Raw genomic sequence first — 6,667 nt, forward strand, 5'->3', positions numbered from 1 at the left:
TCGACAATGGACGAAATCGTTGTACGATGAAGATTGCTGAATGGTGACGATGAAGGTGGACGGAATCGATGGGAGCAGTGGATCAGATTTGACGAAAATTACAAAACTGCCATCGCGTTAAATTGAAGATCGACGGGTATACGAGTCGCGTACGTATTGTATGATAAACCATTATTGTATTGGATCCTTTATCTATATATATATATATATATATATATATTAATAGAGATTTCTTGTAAATAAAAATTATATGTGACAAATAATAATATTTTTTTTACAAACCAAAAGTCTTTTATAAAATACTTGACTTATTTTAATATGTTAACTAACGAGATGAAATTTAAATATATAATTTATATTGAAACCGTTTTAATAACTATATATATATATATATATATATATATATATATATATCTAACTATCTATATAATTGTCTACCATGAAATCCTATGTGGCGCTCTCGGGTTGTTCCCTCCATTTTCTAGAGCCACCAGATTGTTTGATTTCTAAATTGAGGCTTCTCATGCATTTGACCCGAATTCACGGGTATGGGTCTTACCAAACCCGTATAGCCTTTAAATGGGTTATAACATCTCATATATTTATGAAACTCTTTCATAATCAAACAATAATTTTTGCGGGTCATGGGTCTCACCAAACCCGGATAACTCCTAAACGGGTTATAACATCTCATTTATTTGTGAAATAACCACTTAATTATCAAAAAATAATTTACACGGGGTTATGGTCTTACAAAACCCTAATAGCCCTCAAATGGGTTATAAGATCTCATTTATTGGTAAATACTATCATTAAACCCTAATTTAATTTATCTTCTTTACATGTTCTCTATTGCTGGTTTATCATCTTCATCGCCGGTTAACTTCCGATAATACCCACCATTGTCAACTACATTAACATCCCCTTTTTCATTAGACAAATATTTGTGTTCGTGTTTGTTCATTTTAAAAAAAAATCAACATGCCCGTGTCCGTTTATTTTTGTTCGTTAAAAATCTAAAAAACCTACACATCGTAATTGAAAAAACTCAAACGCTAAAAAAAATATAATAACAAACTAATATATATGTATTAAATTAAAACTAAACTACGTTAAAAATAAAATAAATCATCATAAAATAGCAAAACGATAAAACAAAAACTTGAATAAACTCCCGTATATATATATATATAGGGTTTTATCTAAGATTCGGAAAAAGTACTATATATATATATATATGTGTGTGTGTGTGTGTGTGTGTAGGGTTTTATCTAAGATTCGGAAAAAGAGCTAGTTAACAAGTCGGTTTAGTAGAAACTATTGATTATGTGCGATTTTATGATATTTATAATATAATTTAAATTATTAATCATATAATGATATACAAGCTAAAAAAATAAAGACCAAAAAATACGGGCTGGAGGTGGCTCGAACCTGCACCCCCCTAGCCGAAACAAACACTTAACGAATACACCCTAGCCAACTGAGCTAGTGTATCACTTTGTTTAAACACCAAACTGATAATTTATATACTGTAGGTTTAACAATCAATAAGAACATAAAACCCTAGACAACTCAATCGATCAATCCGTCAACTATGGATTCGATTAATGTTGGGGTTATTGCAGAACACGAAATCGCAATTCTAATACATATAATAAATACCTTAAACGGTGAACAACAACGGATTGACGGGGCAATGAAGTAGACGGCCAGAAGTGAGGCAAGAACACGGTGCAAACAAAATTATAATCTAATTAGATATGGGGTTATTGTTAGCGAGGTTGCGAGGGTCGTCTATGTATGATTAATTGAGTTAATGAGGCCGTTTAATAGTATAACGAGTTCATGTTATAGTTGGCTAGTAATATTAGGTAAAAGGAATCATCTTGATTGGCTTAACAAAATTAGGACGTCGGTGAAGACGCAAATGGTAAGAATAACAAGCTAATTGATCCAATTTCCAAATTTGTGTCGAGAATTAAGGTCCAAGGCTCCAAGCACGCTAAACGGGTAGAGTATCTGGGTATACGGATCCATGATGGTTTTAATAAAATAACTAGTAAATTACTGGCGCGTTGCGCCGGGCTGTTAGCAAATCCAAACAAACTAAGATAGGTACTTAAAAGCTTTACATATAATGTGTCATTGGAGCAACATTGAATGTGTTTACAGTATTTCATTTCTGACAGCTGAGAACACCCGTAACTGATAGGTTATGTGGGCATGTGGGCGTTATATTTTGTTGTTGCTGAAGGCCATTAGCCGCGATTATTGACAAAACTTTCATGATGACAAAACTGCAGCTTTCTTTTGCAACTTCTGTGTTGATTGGGGTTGCTGGTGGGTCTGATATGTGTGTCGCAACATAGGTGTTTGGGCGTCTGTTGCTATCACGGTGTTGCTGAAGACCGAAAGTAGTCTTCCTAGTCGGGTCAGCCGTAATTTTTATCAGATTCTCACAAGGCTCCTCGTATCGGTTCATCAATAAAATAGTGGCGGTTGTTTGCCCACTTTCGTTCTCTAGTGTTGGTAAGACGCAATACCTGTATAGATATTGAATAAAGGAGCATATGAGAAAATGGAGTCAATTTTGGTTGGAAGGTTGTATTCATTGCAGAAAATTGGTTTTGAAAACTGTAGTGGTAAAAGCTGGATTCAATATTGCAGCTACCAAACTGGTGTGGAAAGATAAAGCAATAATATTTTTTGTTTCATGTCATGAAAACTGTGTTCAGAAGCATTAGTTTTTTTATACATATATTTGCTTAACCTTGTCTACAAAGATAAAGTAGTAATATTTTTATTCATGTCATGAAAATTGAAAATTGTGTACACCAGCATTAGTTTTTTTATATCTAATCTATACATATAGAGAACAACAACATTGCGAATATTGAACGTTTTGGTGTTGACTGATCACTGATGTCTTATATTTTTTAACTAAGTTTGTGGCTTTTCTAAGATCTTGACAGCTGGCGTATTTAACATTTAGAATGAAACTTTATTTACGTAATTAGCATGGGTTCTGTATATGTTTTTGTATCCTGTCTTAATACATTAATTAAAATTAACACTAATAAATCACACATTTCATCCTAAAGTTAACTCAAGAACAATAGTTGTATGCATAATATTACCTGAGTGTGACGTCGGTGACGATGGCGTGATCGTCACATTTGTAGAAGTCCTTTGATGGTCCGATACTCCGATCTGTTTACTTTGTCGGAGTTGGTGGATTTTGTTTTTGTACAAGATCATGACAACACGAAGTGATTGAAGACGAACCGGGCAAAGAAATGGATGAATTAGACGTGTTTTGCAGGTAGTAGCGCGAATAAGTAAACAAAGATGAAAAAAACGCATCTGCGCACAAACTGATAACAACATTCCTATAACCGTTCACCATCCCATCATGAACTTCTGAACCAGAAGTGGCTGCTGAGCGTGTGTCAGATACTGAGCCCAGTTGGTGTCTTCTTCCTGAAGACTCACGTCCATTAACGTTCATGGACAGAGATGACATTAGTCACTTAGGAGCTCAACAATGATATCTATACATCAGAACAACTACTGCAGACATACAACATTAAAGCTTTGTATAAAAAGTTGTTAACCATAGTTTAAAGACAAAAAAACAATCTATAGCCCCTTTTTTCACATAGAAACACTTACATCAAACATATACTATTGCCTAAATACTACACGTAATCAATCCATTCAAAAACAATTACAGATGGACATCATTACTGATCAAATATGAAAACCATACCCACGATGGTGGCAAAAGAAACACACTTAAAAGACGGGTGATAAAATCATAAACTGCAAGAACAAACACAAGAAGACCTGATAATTTAACCATAAGAACTAATATGAAAAAAATTATAAGAAAATTAGTAACAACATATTTCAAGTGTAGTACTAAACCTCAAACATCATACAACCACATGTACTACATATGTAATGCCTGAGAAAAAAATACACAGGCCAAACAAATAAAGGAGAGAACATACAGTAAGCTACACAACAACTTCTATAGCAGTAAGTATGGGCCAATTAACATACTTAATTTCATATATTTTGCACATTTACAGACTAACATAGGAAATTGCAAACATCATACAACCACGTGTAGTGAAGATTTAATTCAACAGTCATAATACAGAGCCTAAACAAAATAGGATAAAAGGCAAGGCAAGGCAAAGCACAAACACCAGTAGTACAACATATGTGGCTCAGTCAAGATACTTTCTTCAAACAAAGATTTTTGTCTTTGGTTTTGTAGGAAATGGCGAGCAACTATGAAGCAGATGCTTACATCAATAATCCAAAAGGTAAGCATAAAAGTTGTTGGTGTGTATTTTAAAAGCTAAAGAAATATATGTATCATGATAACTCACCGAACATCAATAACTTAAATCGAACACAAGAAAACAAACAGGCTCAGATCTGTATATCCGAGATTCAGAAAGAGAAGGTATGGGTTACGTGATGGCTGCAGATTCACGGTTGCATAGACCATAACAGTGCCATCCGGAAATTGCCCCGCCAAAACACAACTTGGATCATCGAAATCTCATTATTTAAAGTGATCATCATAGCCAACATCTAAACTCATACAAAAAATAAATAAATATACCGACAATACCCCTGAGCCTGGAACAAATCTAGCCCGTTATGTGCAAAAGCATAAATTCCAACTAAGCTAAAATATAAATATAGTTTAAAAATCAAAAACTAAGGTTGTGCCACATAACATATGCTTGTACGAAGTTTAGAAAGAATCAGTCAACGACTGAAAAGGCCGAATTTGATAGGGTTTAATGCTATCCGTTCAACAAAATCAAATGAGTAATAAAATGTTACACTGAAGAGAAGCACGTACACAGAAAGCTTCGAATCACAGGCGGTAACAGCTCCCAGCCACCACATCATTACGACGCCGACATCGCCGCCACCTAGGGTTCCACGGAAGAACCCGGCAGCGACTGTCAACGATGATGAAGAGATACATGCATGCGTCATCGGATAACACCATCGACAACGACTCAGACCACCATAGGTAGCACTCATCGCTTTAGCAGACAACCACCACACAACCGCCGCCTAGTGTTCCGATAGGGAACCCGGCAACAATCGGTGGAAAACTAGTTCGACTGAAGCACAATCAGGATATCATCTATTGAGTTACAAAGAAGAATGCACATAATCAAGAACAAAATTGGTTGGTTTTCTAAAAAGCCGATTGTATAACATCGATGAGACGGAGCGTGGATGTGGATGTGGATGTGAATATGAAGCCAGAGATGGACAAAGACGATTGGCTAAACTAAAGATCCAATTCCAAACTTCTTATTTACTACACATAGATAATTATAACAGAAATTTCAATATGGTCCCTGTAGTTTGAAGGTGGAAACACTAAGAGGTTAAAGTTTATTTTTGGATATATTTTGCCAAAATATAAAAGTTATAATTATATATTAAATAAATAATTAACAATAATATTATAATAATGAATTACGCTCGATAAACGCGAACGAATTCCCCGAACCTCGGGTATTTAATAAAATATTGATTTGAAAATTATGGGTTGTTACATATAATTAATGGGCCAGTTTGAGATGCACTGTAGGAAATTTAAAGAATTTATATTTTGTGGGAAATCTTTAATTTTTTTAAAGATTAAGCATGGTTTTGAATTCCTTTAATTAGTTTCACTCTCACAAACAATTAAAATTTACTTTTTTTTCATGTTATTAACCAAAACAGCATATTAGAGATGGGTAGGCACAAGGGGCTACATATCACTTCCACCGACAACGTTGAAGACCATGAGGCTTATGATACTGAAAGTCACCATGCTAGTAAAATGCAAGGTACTAATACAAATCCTTCAATTTCTTGATTTGATGTTTCTTTTCTTCTCCTCAATTCAAGTACGATTAACCGTGATGTGACTTGAGTAACATGTTAACAAACGAAGAAGGTGTTTTTTACCATTTGAAAACAATTAATAACTATATAAAATACATATCTAATACCGGCAGTTGTAATTTAAACGGTAAAAAAAAGGTCACTGGAAACCGAAACTGATGAAGCACACAAGCAGCCTTCATATTTAGCTGAAAATGCTTTAATTAAAAATGGGACTTTTTAAAAAAACCAACTAAAAATGCTTTAGTTTTTTTAACTGGTTTTGTTTAAAAAAACTGTTTATGTATGTACTAATGAATTCTTTTAAAGCTATTGTCGGTTATCAAGCTCACATAACTTTCTTTGCTATGTCGTTTTGGCTGTTGACGGCCATAGAGTTGAAGCCTTTCTATGTTCAATAATTATAATGATAATGGTAATTACTTTTAACTTGTTATTTTTTAAAATTTTTCGTCATACAAAATTGACGTGCTTATGTTGCAATCTTAGTATAAAAATTGATCAGCCAAAACTTTTGATTTTACAGGGCAAGTAAGAAATTTGGACAATTGATAAACTTTTGTTGACATTGCAGCTAAGGTAATATGTTGGTTTTTTTGTCTAATTGTTGGGTGTTCGAGCCAACCATGAATAGGCGCATATTATATGTTGTTTTTTTCTCGAATTGTTAGGTTCTTAGGCCATTTTCTTATACATGTTTTCCTTTTGAATCATAACAATGATTTTC

At 34.0% G+C, this 6,667-nt stretch overlaps 1 long non-coding RNA gene across 1 annotated transcript; it reads right to left on the bottom strand.

The window, feature by feature from the left end:
• Positions 1-2,137: 2,137 nt before the first annotated feature.
• On the bottom strand, positions 2,138-5,192 carry LOC143553420 (uncharacterized). The gene is made up of 3 exons (XR_013138830.1): positions 4,889-5,192; positions 3,141-4,611; positions 2,138-2,546 (listed from the first exon to the last, which is right to left on the bottom strand). It is a non-coding gene; the product is annotated as an uncharacterized LOC143553420 (long non-coding RNA).
• Between the last annotated feature and the right edge of the window lie 1,475 nt (positions 5,193-6,667).

Source organism: Bidens hawaiensis, unplaced genomic scaffold, assembly GCF_021521415.1.
Source record: "Bidens hawaiensis isolate Kalapana, Puna unplaced genomic scaffold, B.hawaiensis_p1.1 tig00017236_1, whole genome shotgun sequence".
NCBI lineage: Eukaryota > Viridiplantae > Streptophyta > Magnoliopsida > Asterales > Asteraceae > Bidens > Bidens hawaiensis.